The sequence below is a fragment of the Marmota monax genome, unplaced genomic scaffold, assembly GCF_021218885.2.
Source record: "Marmota monax isolate L192 unplaced genomic scaffold, Marmota_monax_Labrador192_F-V1.1 WCK01_AAM20220418_F8-fsc00717, whole genome shotgun sequence".
NCBI lineage: Eukaryota > Metazoa > Chordata > Mammalia > Rodentia > Sciuridae > Marmota > Marmota monax.
In genome coordinates, this window is record NW_026692249.1 from 23,631 (window position 1) to 42,051 (window position 18,421).

Consider the following 18,421-nt stretch of genomic DNA (forward strand, 5'->3'; position numbering starts at 1 on the left):
TGCCTCGTTTGTCTCTACAACATTTTTGGTGACCCAGATGGGACCGAGGAGGTAAGGAAGGCTATTGTGCCTCTCTTGTCTCCAGGGACCTGCTTCCCTGGGGCGATGGGGGACAGTGGTCTCCTTGGCACGCCCAGGCCACTCTTGGCCTGAAGGAGGATTGACTCACCCAGCGCCCTGGGGCTGCCACCCCAGAACACAACGGAACCCACAGGCAGCAAGAACCAGAATTAGGGTTTTGGAGCACCGCCCAGCTGAACAGGTAGGACCCGGGTCCATTTGGTTTTGCAGCCCACCTGACTTCCCCTTCGAGGCCTAAGCGGGTGGAAGAGAGGCTTGATCACTCTCTGTTGGGTCCCAAGTACCCTCCAAAGAGGTTGGAGCTGAAAGGGACCTGGGGAGTCACCCGAGTATTCTCTGTTCGGGGTCAGCGAGCAGAGGGGAAACTGTGACCCCCTTTCCGTTTGGTTTGGCATTGTTGGAATCTGGGCGGTGTGGAAATTCTGTCCTGGCATGTCTGTGTGAAAGTGTGTGAAAGTGTGTGAATGAGACGGACAAAGGGAGGGTTCCGACCCAACCCGAGGGCCGAAGCGAGTGCAGAGTCCTGATCCGCGGTTCGTGGCCCCTCAGTCTATGGCGGGATTTCACCAACCAATGTCCAGGTGAAAGCTCCAGGTCAGGGCTGATACCGACCCGCAAGGCCAAGAGGGCCCCAGGTCCCGCGAGGGGAGCGGCCGGAGATGGACGAAGCAGAGTCTTGTCCTAAGTGTGTTCTGTTCTAAGTGTGCGACACCGATGCAGGGTGGAACGTGGGAGGCACCTAAGGAAACCGAGCCTCTGGAATGTGTGTGAGAAGCCTTTAGGAAGGTTTTCCTGGTGACTGTGGGTGAGAGTCACTCCCCAAAGGTGGCATACTCTGTGAATCAGAGTGGCCCACCCAAGAGGTGGGCTGGCCACCAGAGGGATCTTTAGATGAGAGAGTCATGGCTGAGGTCCTTTGATTGCTGTTGGAACCCTGAACCAATTCTCTTATATTGACTGCTGTCAAGAGAGAGTGCAGAAACAGCCCCCTTGGTTGAGAGCCTGTCTGGATGGACAGTCCAAGCTGATGTTGGCCAGGAGCACAGTGGTCTCTAAGACCCAGCAGAAAGCAGCTAACCAGAAAACCTGACACGGAAAGACAGGAAGGGAAACAGTTTTCCCCGTGAGCCAGAAGAGGACCCAAGACCAACTTTGCCAAGACCACGGGGACAGCAGACTGTCCCCTAGCCTCCTTGTCCTCAGAGGCAACAAATGATGGCCCCCCCATACTGGCTATTCCTTCCTCTGTGATGTCCTCAGAGCCAATGGCTTCCTAGGACCAGAGACTCTTTCACCTCCCAAGATGAAGGTGGGAGATTTGTCCCAAGACCAGAGCCATAACTCAGATGAGAATTCTCCAGCTGCCCCAGCAAGCGATCAAAGGACCTGCCCATGTTGGCCAGAAGGGAAATGTCTGAGGGAGACAAAGCAGTTTTGTGTGCCAGCCTTTCTCCAGCATTGAGCTCATAAGCTGGAGAAACCATCCTCCCTCCGACACGGAGAAACCCTGGGCCATGAGTGATCTGATGCAGCCCATTATCCAGACCAGGGATGGACCCCAGCAAAGAAGAAGTTCTAAAATAAAGAGATGTCAAGAAGCCCTCAGAGAAAGTGTAAAAAAAAATAGAAAAAAAAAGAAGAAAACACACTGTCTGTGCCCAGGAGTTAGAAGGAGTCGGAGCCAGCCCTGAGCCCCAGCCTAAGCCGAGCGCGTCTGCAGACAGACAGAGCCCAGATAAGCCTCCCAATGCTCCAGCACCTCCCTCTGGCACCCTCCATAGCCCTGAACATTTCTCTGGGCCCCACATCTGCCTAAGGCCCCTCTGCTGTATGAAACTGGCAGCAATGATCAAAAGAGAGGTGCCCAACTGACTCGGAGCTAAATGTCCAGGCCACCGCCGCTGCTGCCCCTCTCCCTGCCCAGAGGTGCCTGTGGGAGGAGGGGCACCATGCAAATACTGCAGCCGCAATGCAAGTTTGTCAGTGAAGAAATGTACAGGCGCAAGCAACAGGTGATCAATGCAGCCTTTGTGGGACAGGCTCAGAGAGCCATTTGCCAAAAATTACAATCCTAGAGCGCTTTACTGAGAAGTGTGCCAGTGAGCTGATTAAGGTGGCCGCCACAGTTTTCATCAGTCAAGACCCAGAGACTCAAAGACAGCCAGACCAGAAAGATAAAGAGGAGGATGGATCTCCTTATACCCCAGAGTTCACTCAAAGGGGGGTCTCACCAGTACAAAGACAATGGTCCAAAGGTTTATAAGGAAAAACAGCGTGGCCAGATAAAATGGGAAGCCTCCAGTGACCTCGGCGGGCAAGCACCCACTGCCATGCTCAAATGCTAAGCCTGGAACAGAGAAGGAGGGAATGTTCCCCCCAGACTGTGGCCCCAGCCCCTCCTTTCAGTTTCTTCTCACTTGCTCGGAAGTTGATGATTGACGAATATGGTAAGGGTCCCGTAGACCCACACAGCTGCATCTGATGCACGGGACCCAGCGCCTCAGGAGGGCTCAGCTGCTGCAAGCCTCCAAATGAACCAGGAATATGTTCATGTTAACCAGTAGTGGGCCATAGGGTGCTCACTCCAAAAGGACATGCCATCCTGGCTCCAAGCCATAAGTGGATAAACTGTGCCACCAGCAGGAAGGGCCACAGAGCCCCATGCACCCAGGCATACTGAACAAAACACAAGCAGGGCAGCTACTCTATACAATTAGAACAGGCTCCCCACCTGGCAGGAGGAGAAAGCCACACAGTCAGAGAGCAACACCTAGGAGGACACAATGTGGCTGCCTCACCAGGACCTGCACGGAACCGCACCACTGCCCTCCAACCTTGGCAGACGGCCCACGGCGAGACTGACATAGGTGCCTTTTATACAAATGACGTCCCAGGTCATCAGTCTCTGCTAAGATTTACATTAGATTTAAGAGTTGTAGAATCCTAGCAGCCAAGATCCTGAACAGGGAGATAACAAAAAAAAAAAAAAAAAATTCCTGTATCTTAAAGCGCCAGAGGCTCTACGTACACCTCCCTTCCCTAAATGACAGTTTCTCCCAGCTTGGGTACACCGTCTTTGCGAAAGCACTGGACTCTAACTTAGAAGTCCACATCTATCAACAAAAAGTCAAATATCTTGGTTACCATCTGACACAGCAACAGAACAAAACAACCACTGGGCCTCAAAAGAAACAGGAGATCTGCTCAATTCCAGTGCCTTCAACCTGCCATCAGACTAGAGAATTCTTGGGGGCTACTGGGTTCAGCCATATATGGATTCCTGACTTTTCAGTCATGGCAAAACCCCTCTATGAAGCCACAAAGGGGGGTGAATGAGGTCCTCTGATGTGGGGGCCAACTAAGCAAAAGGCCTTGGAGGACATTAAACAAGCACTCACCAGTGCACCTGGACCAGGGCTCCCTGACCTCAGGAAGCCTTTCTTTCTCTATGTCCTTGATCTGTCAGGAGTGGCTCTGGGAGTTTTGACTCAGATGCTGGGGACATGGCACCATCCAGTGGTCTATTTGTCCACAAAGCTGGACTCTGTAGCCCAGGGCTGGCCACCTTTTTTCGGGGCCCTTGCAGCCACAGCTCTTCTGGTGTTGGAAGCTGATAAACTGGCCATGGGACAAGAACTGGTTGTCAGAGTTCCTCATTCAATTTTGACATTGTTAAAATATAAAGGACACTATTGGTTGACTAATGAAAAAAAATGGCCAAATATCAGGGCATGTTATGTGAAAACCCACGTATCCACATTGAGGTCGTCAGAACTCTAAACCCAACCCCTTTGCTGCCCATTGGACCTGGAGAACCTGATCACAATGTGTTGAGGTCATGGATGAAGTGTTCTCCAGCAGACCAGACCTAACAGACCAGCCTCTCAAGGACGCTGATGCAGAGTACTTCACACATGGAAGCAGTTTTATAAAAGATGAGGTATGTTTTGCTGGATACGCAATGGTCACTCTGGATTCCACTGTCGAGGCAGAACCTCTGCCTCAGGGAACTGCAGCACAAAAAGTAAAACTTATTGTTCTGACTCAAGCACCTCAGTTGACAGCAGGAGTCTGTGTGGATATTTACACAGACTCAGAATATGCGTTCACTACCCTTCATGTTCACAGGCCTTATGTAGGCTAATTAACTCAGGAGAAAAAAAGGGGGGGGCATGATGTATGGGCAAGAAATTCTTATACTTCTGGATGCACTGTGGGCTCCCGGGAAGGTTGTGATTATATAATGCCAAGGTCATTGAAAGGAAAACACTGTGGTTTCTCAGGGCAACTGAGGAGCTGACAGAGAGGCCAGGTTAGCTGTCTGCAAAAAATGGGAAGAAAATCGAGGCCCAGGTCTAAAGGCTGCCCTTCTGCCTGGCCGACTAGCTAACAGAAAGGGAGCCAGCACACTCCCAACATGACAGTAAGTGATTTAAGACTGAAAAATCTTTTTCTCCCAGGTGCATGGTGGAGATTTTCTGATGGCCGGCACAGCCATCTCGGAGAATCTCGCCCCAGCCTTTATCACACAATTTCGCAGGAAAATATGTTGGACATACAGCACTTGAGACAGTTCTGAGTCAACATTTCTATGTCCCCCAGCTCACAAGCATCACCTGGATGATCTGCAACAACGTGAGGTTTGTGCTCACAACAATCCTTGTCAGGGGCCAGAGCTTCTACCAGGTGCCTTGCCTCATTTGTCCCTACAACACAACCTCCTAAAGTCTCCACCACCTCCCAACAGTGCCACCAACATGGGACCTAGCAACCAACATTTGAGTCTTTGGGAAGCAATTCAGATGCAAACTATAATATTTTCCTCAAAGGAAACACTAAAAGTAAGAGGTAGCTCTCACATTTTAAAATTTTAAGAGTCCTTTAAAATTTCATGTCAAATTCACATCTTAAAATCTGGCTCCGATTTAGCAAACTGCATGTTCCCAGGTTTCAAAGTAAACCCCACATTTTGTAAAATATCAAGCAATGCATCAACATTAACTTTGCATAATTGTACAAATATATTTAAAATCTTTAACTCTTCACACTTTTTCTTCTGACTATACTTAGATTGATTTTTTTAAAAAGTCACCAGCTCAGGAGGCTAAGAGACGAGACTTGCAAGTTCAAAGCCAGCCTCAGGAACTTAGTGAGGTCCTAAGCAGTTTAGCGAGAACCTGTCTTAAAATAAAAATAAATAATAAACAGACAGATAGATAAAAAGGGATGAGGCTCAGTGGTTAAGGACCCTTCGTTCAATCTTAGAAAAAAAAAAAAAGAAGTTATTTGCCAATGGGTACCCAAATAGATAAAGTAATAAGTTTGAGTATGCTACAGGAGAGGGAGGGGACTATAGTTCAAAATAGCCTATCGTATATTTTACAAATCAATAGAAGAAAGGAGATTCAAGGCTCCAACAGGAAGCAATGATAAGGGATGGAAGTATTAATTACCTTGATTGGGTCAGTACACTTTGTATGCATGTATTGCAAGATCACACTTGTTGGGAGTCTCCCTGAGAACTCCCCGGGGCCTGCCAGACATGGCCGGGGGCAAATTGCCAGTGGGCGGCTAGAACTCCCTGGGCCTTTCAGATAAGCAACATGGAGTGGGCAAGTTGCCAGTGGGCGGACAACATGTTATTTTGAAAATTTTCTAATTGGCCCTCCTGTCTTCCCCACTAGTGAAGTGTTCGTGATCCCCATGAATCTTATGCAGGGCGGACATGCGTGCACAATAGGTGATGACCTGACCTTTACTATGATTGGCCCTGGGAGCTTTCTGGTTTAAGATAACTGACTCTCACTTTCTATATAAGCTAGCACCAGCTTGCAGTAAAGTGCATCTTCTTTGTCACTGCTATCTGTGTGTGGGCATTTTAATCTCTGACAACGAGCCTTGGCCTTTCAACACTGAACACTGTAAAATGATGCAATTATTGTAGGCTAATTAAACCATTTAAATTAACTTTTATTGGCACATTATAATTACAGGTACTAGTGGGACTCACCACAACATATTTGTACATGCACATAATTTGCTCAATTTTTTTCCTTGCACCTCCCCTTTCTGCCCTTCCTCTCCCTGGGTCCCTTCCCATGTCCTCTACTCTACTAGTTTCCATTTTTTTTAACTGAGGCTCAAACACAGGAGTGCTTTACCACTGAACTACATCCCCAGCCCTTTTTCAAATTTTTTATTTTGATATAAGGTCTTTAAGTCACTTAAAGCCTCATAAATTACTGAGGTTGATCTTGAACTTGTAAGCTTCCTGACTCGCTGGAGTTGGTGTGTGCCCCTGTGTCTGACCTGTTCTTCCAGGAGGCAGCTGCTACATGTGAGAAACAGCCTGTGTGTACAGAGATGAGCTGAATTACCAAAACATATAAATCTATTAAATAGTCCGTGACCCTCAAAGCTTTTTCATCTGGAAGAAAACTCAGACATTTACAAAGACAACTCAACCAGGCAGATGATCCTGAGTGACTTAAAAGAAGTGCAGGAGGGCATGGAAGTAGAAATAGGAGAGATTGCTTTTCGGGGCTCTCAGGAAGCCTCTTAAAGTACTACTTCCTATGGAGTTTGCACCATGATTGAGACACTAAACAGATGATCAGGTAAGTGAACAAGGCACAGGAATGACTGGAGCCACGACGGTGTCAAGTAAATGGCTCTTTCACAGACACAGGAGCCACAGACAATGTGTTGGTGGAAGTCGTAAAACAGGAACTGAGCGTAAAACGGCAACCTGGAGACTCCCAGATGGCGGAGTAGAGGAGAACCTGTTATCGGTGCGACTCCGAGTGAGTGGCCAGACGTTTTCCCTCACGGGGCTCTCATTCAGGGATCTAAGCTTCGTGGGGCACGTGGCAGGATTTAAACAGTGGTCTGTGGCAAGGCGCCCAGGACATGGGGAAGCCGGCCAGCATGGCGGAGCTGGGACCCGCGCAGACGCAGAGTGGAGCCCCGCAGAGTTGTGGCAGCTTGGAGACGCAGGGTCACTGACCCTTCAGGGCTGGAGTGGGTCAGACTGTGACCTGTGCCGCCACAGGGCAGCGGACTGAGGCCCAAATCCTGGAGGCAGCTAGGAACAGAAGAGCCTGGCTCCCTGCACCTCATGGACGCCCTGGCATGGCAATGGGCGGCTCCAGGAAAATGTACCTCTTCAGCTTTGGGCAGATGCAGCAGACAATGCAATGGCATCTCAACAGGTGTGTGAGTCCCCGCCCACCCCCGCACCCAGCTGTGGTAACTCAGAACCTTTCTCCCCAGCTCCCGGGGCGTGGCTAGCAGAGGGAAGGCCACAGAACAGGCTGCCTCTCCAACTCCCCTCTCCACAGCTGCGCGACTTGGTGACTTGGTGACGACCCCACACAGAGGTAGCGCTCAGCTGATCAGCAGCACAGGGCGGCCAGGGCTCCGCAAGCCCCCAGTGAACCCAGGGCTGCCGACAAGAGATCCATCCACTGGGCCTGGTGGGCAGGAGAGGGGAAGGGATAGAGACCAGGAGCAGCCCAAAGAGACGGGATTGGAGAGGGAGAGCTGCCCCACACCCATTGCTTCCCCCACCCTGAGGGCAGAGACTCAACCTGGAATGTACTGGAAGAGAAGAAAGCAGAATTCTCAGAGTGCATTTTTTTTTCCTTTTTCCTTCTTTCCTTTTTATCTTTCTCTTATCTCTTTTCCTCTCTCTTTTTTCATTTTGCTGTATCTCCTTTACCCCCTTTTTTCTTCTTCTTTTCTTTTTACTTTTATTCCTCCTTCTCTTCCTCTCTCAACCTCCCAAGTGTTACTACTTCTACTGTGTGTAATTTACTAAATGCAAATAGGTGTTTGTTTCTATGCTTCTTTTTGTCCTCCCACATACTTAACTATCCGAAAATACCTCCTGTCTATTCTCCTGTTAATAACCCCCTTCATTAGAGTTCTCCTCCAAAGTAGCTAAGATATATTAACCTCATACCCTCACATCTTCCCCCCTAAACATAAAGTCCTACGACCGACCCTCAGTTCTCTATACGCCACCAGAAACTGTATGCCTTTTATGAAGCTAATGAATATATTTTAAATTATAATTGAAGCCAACATCTGTAGACATAGAGACTTACTATAAATATATTAATAACAAAAACTAGCTCATAAAGTGTATAGTTGATATTGGGAACTGTTTACATTGTCTCCCATCACAAAGGAGAGATCTCAAACTATACAAGAGCAATACAAATCTATAGGAGAAAAACAATAACACTACAGTCATACAGAGCTGGAAAGAAACGTGAAAAACATGAAAAGACAAGGAAAGAAAGGACCACAAACAATGCAGGACAATTCAACATTAGAGGAGGTACAGCTACAGCAGAAAGAATGTCAGATAAAGATTTCAGGGTATACATGGTTCAGATGATCTGGAATCTCAAGGAAGACTTTAGATAGCAAATGCAGACAACGAAAGATAACTTTGACAATGAATTACATAAACAAATCCAAGAAGCAAAAATATCAACTCTACAGGGAGATAGAGGTCATACAAAAAAAAAATCCTGGAAATGAAGAAAATAATAAACCAAATTAAAACTCAAATGAGAATATCACCAGCAGAATAGAACACAAAGTAAATCATCTCAAAAAGAGTGTAGACAGCACAGAGATACTGATAAGAAACCCGGAGCAGAACATTCAAGAAATTTGGGATAGCAAAAAAAGACCAAATTTAAGAGTTATTGGGATAGAAGAAGGTTAGAGGTTCAAACCAAAGTAATGGGCAATGTGTTCAATGAAATAATTTTAGAAAACTTTCCAGACATGAAGAATGAAACGGAAATCCAAATCCTAAGAGCCTACAGGACGCCGAATGTACAAAACTACAAGAGATACACACCCAGACACATTATAATGAAAATGCCCAACAATACAGAATAAGGAGAGAATTTTAAAAGCCACAAGAGAAAGGAAGCAGATTACATTTAGGGGTAAACCAATTAGGTTAACTACTGATCTTTCAACACAGACTATGAAAGCTAGAAGATCCTGGAACAACATATTCAAACACTGAAAGATAATGGGTTCCAACCAAGAATCTTGTATCCAGCAAAATTAAGCTTCAGGCTTGAAGATGAAATAAAATCCTTCCACTTTAAACAAAAGTTAAAAGAATTTGCAGCTAGAAACTGGTGCTTCAAAACGTCCTTGGCAAAACATTACATGAAGAGGAAATGAAAAATAACAATGAAAACCAACAGTGGGAGGTAGTACAATAAAGGAAAAACTAATCAAAGAGGAAAAACAAATCAACTTAAGTAACAAAAATAAACAAATATGGCTAGAAATACAAACCATATCTCAATAGTAACCGTAAATGTTAATGGCTTAAACTCACGAATCAAAAGACATAGGCTAGTAGGCTGGATTGAAAAAAAAAAGATCCAGCAATATGCTGCCTACAGGAGACTCATCTGATAGGAAAAGACATACACAGACTGAAGGTGAAAGGTTGGGAAAAATCATACCACTCACATGGACCTCAGAAACAAGAAGGGGTGTCCATACTCATATCAAATAAAATAGATTTCAAGCCAAAGTTAATCAAAAGGGATAAAGAAGGACACTACATACTGCTCAAGGGAACCATACACCAACAAGACATAACAATCATAAATATATATGCCCCAAACAATGGTGCAGCTATGTTCATCAAACAAACTCCTCTCAAGTTCAAGAGTCAAATACAAAACAATAATCATGGGTGATTTTAACACACCTCTTTCACCACTGGACAGATCTTCCAAACAAAAGTTGAATAAAGAAACTACAGAACTCAATAACACAATTAATAACTTAGACTTAATTGACACATATAGAATATACCACCCAACATCAAGCGGATACACTTTTTTCTCAGCAACACATGGATCCTTCTCAAAAATAGACCATATATTACGTCACAGGGCAACTCTTAGCAAATATAAGGAAGTAGAGATATTACCATTCATTTTATCTGATCATAATGGAATGAAATTGGAAATCAACAAAAAAATAAGGAAGAAAAAGTCCTACATCACATGGAAAATGAACAATATGCTACTGAATGAACAATAGGTTACAGAAGACATCAAGGAGGAAATTAAAAAATTCTTAGAGGTAAATGAAAACACAGACACAACATATCGAAATCTCTGGGACACTATGAAAGCAGTACTAAGAGAAAAATTCATTGCCTGGAGGTCATTCCTTAAAAGAAGAAAAAGCCAACAAATAAATGACCTCACACTACATCTCAAAGCCCTAGAAAAAGAAGAACAAATCAGCAGCAAATGCAGTAGAAGGCAAGAAATAATTAAAATCAGAGCTGAAATCAATGAAATTAAAACAGAAGAAACAATTGAAAAAACTGACAAAACTAAAAGTTGGTTCTTTGAAAAATTAAATAAGATCGACAGACCCTTAGCCATGCTAATGAAGAGAAGAAGAGAGAGAACCCAAATTACTAGCATATGGGATGAAAAATGCGATATCACAACAGACACTTCAGAAATACAGAAGATAATTAGAAATTATTTTGAAACCTTATACTCTAATAAAATAGAAGATAGTGAAGGCATCGATAAATTCCTTAAGTCATATGATCTGCCCAGACCAATATCAAGTGAGGAAATAGAAGAAGCCATCAAAAGGCTACCAACCAAGAAAAGCCCAGGACTGGACGGATATACAGCAGAGTTTTACAAGACCTTTAAAGAAGAACTAATACCAATACTCTGCAATCTATTTCAGGAAATAGAAAAAGAGGGAGTACTTCCAAATTCATTCTACAAGGCCAATATCACTCTGATTCCAAAATCAGACAAATACACCTCAAAGAAAGAAAACTTCAGACCAATATCTCTAATGAATATAGATCCAAAAATCCTCAATAAAATTCTGGCAAATTGGATATAAAAACATATCAAAAAGATCATGCACCATGATCAAGTGGGATTCATCCCCAGGATGCAAGGTTGGTTCAACATATGGAAATCAATAAACGTAATTCACCACATCAATAGACTTAAAGATAAGAACCATATGATCATCTCGATAGATGCACAAAAAGCATTTGACAAAATACAGCACCCCTTTATGTTCAAAACACTAGAAAATACACTAAGGATAACAGGAACTTACCTCAACATTGTAAAAGCTATCTATGCTAAGCCTCAGGCTAGCATCATTCTCAATGGAGAAAAACTGAAGGCATCCCCCTAAAATCTGGAACAAGACAGGGATGCCTTCTCTCACCACTTCTATTCAATATAGTTCTTGAAACATTGGCCAAAGCAATTAGACAGACGAAAGAAATTAAAGGAATAACTATAGGAAAAGAAGAACTTAAACTAGCACTATTTGCTGATGATATGATTCTATACCTAGAAGATCCAAAAAACTCTACCAAGAAACTTCTAGATCTAGTAAATGAATTCAGCAAAGTGGCAGGATATAAAATCAACACTCATAAATCAAAGGCATTCCTGTATATCAGTGACAAATCCTCTGAAAAGGAAATGAGGAAAACTATCCCATTCACAATATCCTCAAAAACAAATAATGAAATAAAATACTTGGGAATCCACTTAACAAAAGGGGTGAAAGATCTATACAATGAAAACTATAGAGCCCTAAAGAGAGAAATAGAAGAAGACCTTAGAAGATGGAAAGATCTACCTTGCTCATGGATAGGCAGAATTAATATTATTAAAATGACCATATTACCAAAAGCACTATACAGATTTACCGCAATTCCAATCAAAATCCCAATGGAATTCCTCATAGAAATAGAGAAAGCAATCATGAAATTCATCTGGAAAAATAAGAGACCCAGAATAGCTAAGCAATTCTAAGCAGGAAGAGTCAAACAGGTGGTATCGCTATACCAGACCTTAAACTATACTACAGAGCAATAGTAACAAAAACAGCATGGTACTGGCACCAAAACAGGCTGGTAGACCAATGGTACAGAATAGAGGACACAGAGACTAACCCACAAAATTACAACTATCTTATATTAAACAAAGGTGCCAAAAGCATGCTCTGGAGAAAGGATAGCATCTTCAACAAATGGTGCTAGGAAAACTGGAAATCCATATGCAACAAAATGAAATTGAATCTCTATCTCTCACCATGCACAAAAGTTAACTCAAAATGGATCAAGGATCTAGGAATTAAACCAGAGACTCTGCGCATAATAGAAGAAAAAGTAGGCCCTAATCTCCATCACGTGGGGCTAGGCCCCAACTTCCTTAATAAGACACCTATAGCACAAGAATTAAAACCAAGAATTAACAAATGGGATGGATTCAAACTAAAAAGTTTTTTCTCAGCAAGAGAAATAATATGTGAGGTGAATAGGGAGCCTATATCCTGGGAACAAATTTTTACCCCTCACACATCAGATAGAGCTCTAATCTCTAGGGTATATAAAGAGCTCAACAAGATAAGCACCAAAAAAAAAAAAATAATCCAATCAATAAATGGGCCAAGGACCTGAACAGACACTTCACAGAAGAGGTTATACAATCAATCAACAAATATATGAAAAAATGCTCATCATCTCTAGCAATCAGAGAAATGCAAATTAAAACCACTCTAAGATAAGTAACCACTCCAGTAAAAGTGGCAGCCATTCTGAAGACAAACAACAACAAGTGCTGGCGACGATGCAGGGAAAAAGGTATACTCATACTCTGCTGGTGGGACTGCAAATTGTTGCAGCCAATTTGGAAAGCAGTATGGAGATTCCTTGGAAAGCTGGGAATGGAACCACCATTTGACCCAGCTATCCCTCTTCTTGGACTATACCCAAAGGACTTAAAAACAGCATACTACAGGGACACAGCCACATCAATGTTTATAGCAGCACAATTCACAATAGCTAAACTGTGGAGCCAAACTAGATGTCCTTCAGTGGATGAATGGATTAAAAAAATACGGCATTTATACACAATGGAATATTACTCAGCACTAAAAATAACAAGATCATGGCATTTGCAGGGAAATGGATGGCATTAGAGCAGATTATGCTAAGTGAAGTTAGCCAATCCCTAAAAACAAATGCCAATGGGGGGGGGGTGACTCAAAATGGGGTAAGGAGGAAGAGCACTGGAAGAGATTACCTCTAGATAGGGAAGGTGGGTGGGAGGGAAAGGGAGGGAGAAAGGAAATTGCATGAATGGTGGAAGGAGACCTTCATCACTGTACAAAATACATGTATGAAGATGTGAATTTGGTGTCAACATATCTTGTATACAGAGATATGATAAATTGTGGTATAAAGGTGTATTAATAATTGTAATGCAAAATAATAATAATAATAAAGCTCACGTAAAAAAATAAATAAATAAAAATTAAAAAAAAAAAAACAAAACAGGAACCAACTAGTGAGAACTCCCCCATAAGAATGCACGGTTTTCACAGCTCTAGCAGTGCAAGCAGGAGAGTTGGGGGGAGAGAGAAACAGAAACAAAGATAAAGTGAGAAAGAGACAGCCAGGTGTGCATGTGCACACACACACACACACACACAGGACAAAACATCTCAAAGCACCCAGAATACAGCTATCCCCAACTCGAAACAGGACAGGGAAGAACCTAAGTGCTCTGGGGAAAAGACATCACAGAACACGGACACCTGAGGGTGAACAGTGTGGAGGTGATTGAGAAGCATCTATTTTGACTTTTTAAATTCAACATATTAAGTCATAAAACTCTACAAATTACACTGATGCACATTCACATGCTTACAGTCTATAGGATTGTTTCCTCCCATCATTCACTTTCCACTAGACTTAGCTTCCACAGATGCCAGCTGTTTTCCATAGGAACCAGCCCAGTGTGAAGGTTCAGTACTAGTCTCTGCTACATTACATTTGACCAAAAAGCATTTGCCAAAGCAAATCATATGGTCAAGTCTAAAGTCAGGGTTTGCAGGGAATGAACACTTGGAGGTGTGATTCATTTGGGATCACCAGTGTAGCAGTCTAGAACAATCCCCTCATCTGTCCAGATACTCAAAGAGGATCAAGGTCATTCCAGGTCCAGCCTCTGGGATATCGGCACAGTCCTTTCATGTGCCACAGCAAGGCTGCTCAGGACCTTGTTCTGTTCTCATCGCCTACTGATATCTGGTTCCAATACATTGATGATACCCTGTTACTAGAGAAAATCGTTCTCTGTTATACTTATAAATACACGATTATTATTTGTCAATTAAGAATAAAATAAACCAATATAATCAGTGAGCCTCTAGGTGGGCAAACAAAGAAAAAAAAAGAAGACACAAATCACCAATACCCGAAATTAAAGAGATAGCATCGATATAGATCACATGGACATCAAAAGGACAAATAAAGGAATACCATAAACAAATCTATGCCCACAAACTCAATAAGCTACATAAAATGGAATGATTTCTTGAAAGGCAAATATGCCAAATCTATCACAAAAAGAAATGAACAAATTGAATAGGACTGCATCTATCTAAGATGCTAAAATAATAATAAATCATAACAACCTTCCCAAACAGAAAGCACCAGGCCTAGAGTAGTTCCAAATTAATCCTAACATACATTTGAGGAAGAAATTATGTCAGCTGCAAGATTCAAGATGGCAGCCTAGAGGAAGCCTGCATTCCTCGTTGCTCTGTGACCTGGGACTCCAGCAGCAGGAGTACTGCTTCTTTGTGAGGTGGGTGAAAGAGGGATTTCATTAAAACTCCATATTGGTTGGCCAGGGTATCTTAGAGACTCAGAAATTTGGGTCTATTAAACTAAGAAGAAAGACTACATTGGAGCCAAGCCAGTTGCCAATTTAGTATGGAACATCCTGAGATCTGAAAAGGAGCAGGTCCTTAGCTGATCCAGGGGCTAGACTGTGCACTGGTACATGAAAAGTGCCCACGTTTCCCAAATGCCACAGAGAGCTGAAGAAGGAGCCATCCTGAGGTTGCCACATTGCAGATGCTGCTGCAAGAGCTGGAAGACCTGAGCAAACATGGCTACAAGGTCCGAGCAAGTGCCTGCCCTTTGACCTAGGCGATGCCGAGCAGAATAAGAGCAAAACAGGTGGAGAGCAAACTTTACCAAGGGGGATTCTAGTCAGAAAAGTGAAGGGGAGCCCAATTCACTTCCCCCTTTGAATCTGGTAGATCATGTGACCAGCTAGGCACATCAGGAATCTGAAGAGGCAGGTGTGACTAAGCCCAGGGACTAAGCCCAGCAAGCCTGGACAGGCAGGTTCATGGGCAGCAGAAGGACTGAAGAATTGGCTCCCCGACCCAGCAAGTGAAATCCTAGGGAGACTCCCAAGATCCAGACTCTCAGCAGATTGACAACTGCCAGGCCCTAGGGGTGTACCCATATAATCTCTGCAGAGCAGGCACCACCCAGCAATGGCCCTGTGGCCTCATTAGACCTCATGGAACTCTGCAGCTGCTCCAGCCTGGGAATCCCTCCATCTGCTCTGAGCAGACAGCACTTCCCATCCTGCCTAGTACTGGTGAGAAGGGAAGCTGATAATTTTTGGACCAACTTCAGACTTAGGTCACTCCAGCTGGCAGCTTGGTGAACAACACAAAAAGAGGAAAGATTTGACAACCCTCAGCCCTTCTTCTCACACTCAGTGCACAGCTCAAGAAAACAGGAAAAGAAAGACAACCAGGCACAGACAATGGCCATCTACTCTCATGCACTATTTTGACCATCTCAATGGAAATGCTTCCTTAGTTTTCCGTTAACAATCTTTTTTTTTCCTTCTGTGTGTGTGTGTGTGTGTGTGCGTGTGTGTGCGCACGGTGCACCTGTGTGTGCTGTGCTAATTGGTTCACAGACTATATATGTATACATTTGTTTCTTTTTTTCCCATTGCCTTGCCTTTCAGGGTTAGGGTTTTTCATTACTATATTTTGATTTTTGTTTTCGTATCGTTTTTCATTTGTGTTTCTCTTGTTTCTTTTTCTCTCTTTTCTTCTGCTAACAGCCAAATTCTATTACTCTTTCACTCTCCGTGTATTTTGTTTCTTACATTTTTCTCCTCCTTTCTTATCACTATCATATCCTACATTCTATTTACTTTTTGAAATTATAAACTCTTTTTGACCTTCCTACCTGTACATTTTCTTTTCTGTAAATTAACTATTTTCTTACCATCTTTTAGCACTAATTGTTTTTCTATAAGTCCTGCCCCCAATATTAATGCTGTTGCAATTGTTACTGCTATGGGTGACATAGCTGACATCTGTTGTTTGCTTTGATGCCAGATATAGTTCACGGTTACTTATCGTTTTTGGTGATGGCAATTGCTAACCCTATCATTTCTGTTTATTGTGGTGAGTTAACATTATAGATGGCATACTAGAAACCAATGCTTATATTGTTTGCATTGGTTGTTGCTATTGTTGTTTCCCCTTATTCTGTGAGGTTCTGGGAACCTACAGAGACACTACAAGTTCACAGGGTAGAAACTCTGCTGCTGAATTAAACCAAAAGACAGCTTACCTTGCTCTACACACCAATTAATGACACTCAATCTTCAGCTATACTTTAATACAAAGACTCAAAGACACAAAAACCCAAACTTATGACCAAGCCCCAAGTAGAAACTGCTGGGGTTGGTCCCCCAGTCTCACCTAAGGACATTCATTGCTATAGTAAAAACAGAGAGAAATGGACACCACACCTATGAGAGGGTCTCAATACAGGTCATTCTAGGACACTTTAGGAAATGAAAACTGCCCTAAAAAGGACCTCACAGAGTGGAGGAGAAATTCCTTCCAATAGATGAAATAAAACAACACAGGAATACAAAAAATATTTAAAAACAATGACACCTCCTAAAGGCCATACTTCAATAGTAAATGATGACAAAAATACTGAAGTGGATGAAATATCAGATAAGGAACTCAAAAGAATCATTTAAAAATGATATCATCTATATTAGCCTCCCCACACTTAAATACTCAGAAAAAACTAACAAAATATTTGTGGGCTCTGTGTGAAAAAGAACTAATAAACTGTTACGGAATAAACCAAAGGATTAAATGAATGAGGAGACAGTTGATGTTCACATGGATAGAAAAACTGAATATCATTAAGATGTCAGTTCTTTCCAACTCAGCTCTACAGAGTGAATGCAATCCCAACAGAATCCCAGCAAGGTAATTTGTGGAGCCTGAAATACTGATTTTAAAGTTTGTAAAAGAGAGGCAAAAACCCAGGATAGTGAAAACAACACTGGGGATAAACAAGTGGCTGATAATACCTGACTTCAAGACCTACTGTGGAGCAACACTCATCCAGGACAGTGGGATATTGGAGAAAGAACAGAAAACAGTCAGTGGAACAGCATGGACAGCCCAGAAGCAGACCCTCATCAGTAGAGCCAAACTGAAGCGGAGGGGAACACAGCTGCGCGGAGCAGAGATCCTTCCAGCAAGTGGGGCTGCCTGACCTGGACGTCCCCATCACCACGGCTACCACCACGTGTGGAAGGAGAGACTCAGAGAGAAAGGAGGGAGGCCAGGTGCAGTGAATCAGGCCTGGAATCCCAGCAACTCGGGAGGCTGAGGCAGGAGGATCACAAGTTCAAAGCCAGCCTCGCAACTTAGTGACACCCTAAGCATACTGAGACCCTGTCTCAAAATAAAAAGGACTGGGGATGTGGCTCAGTGGTTAAGAAGGAAGAAAAGAAAGGAAGGAAGGAGGGAGGGAGGGAGGAAAGGAAGGAAGGAGAAGGGGGAAGAAAAATACTTGTAGAAATAAGGGCTGGAAATTTCCTGAATCTAGGTTCAATGTTTCCCCTCTTTAAAAATAACAAAAAAAATATCCATTCCTAGACACATCACAGTTTCTACCCTGTGAAAAGGCAAAGAGAAAATCTTAAAGGGCGCAGAGGAAAAATTCTCCAGATTCATCCTTTTTCTAGCAAATAAATGTCAAGATATACTCTGTCACGTATAAGTAAGAACAAATTTTTAAAAAACAAAAAACAAAAACAACTCCCCTGTGCACAAGGATGAGATTTTCAGCTGACTTCCAATCAGAAACAATTGAAGGAGGCTGTGGGTGGCGTATTCAAGGCGGGGGGTGGGGGGCGGGGGTGGGGAGAGAGTCACCCAAAGAGTCCATGTCTAGTAAATCTATCCTTTAATAACGAAGAAAAATATGCTGCCAGATAAACTCAGCCTGAGAAAATTTGCTGCCAGCAGTACAAGAAACACTAAGGAAGGCTTTTGGGTGACAAGAAATTCTTCATTCTTAGATGTGAAAGCATAGGGTTGATTTGTCAAAGGGTGTGTGGGTGTGTGGATGTGCACT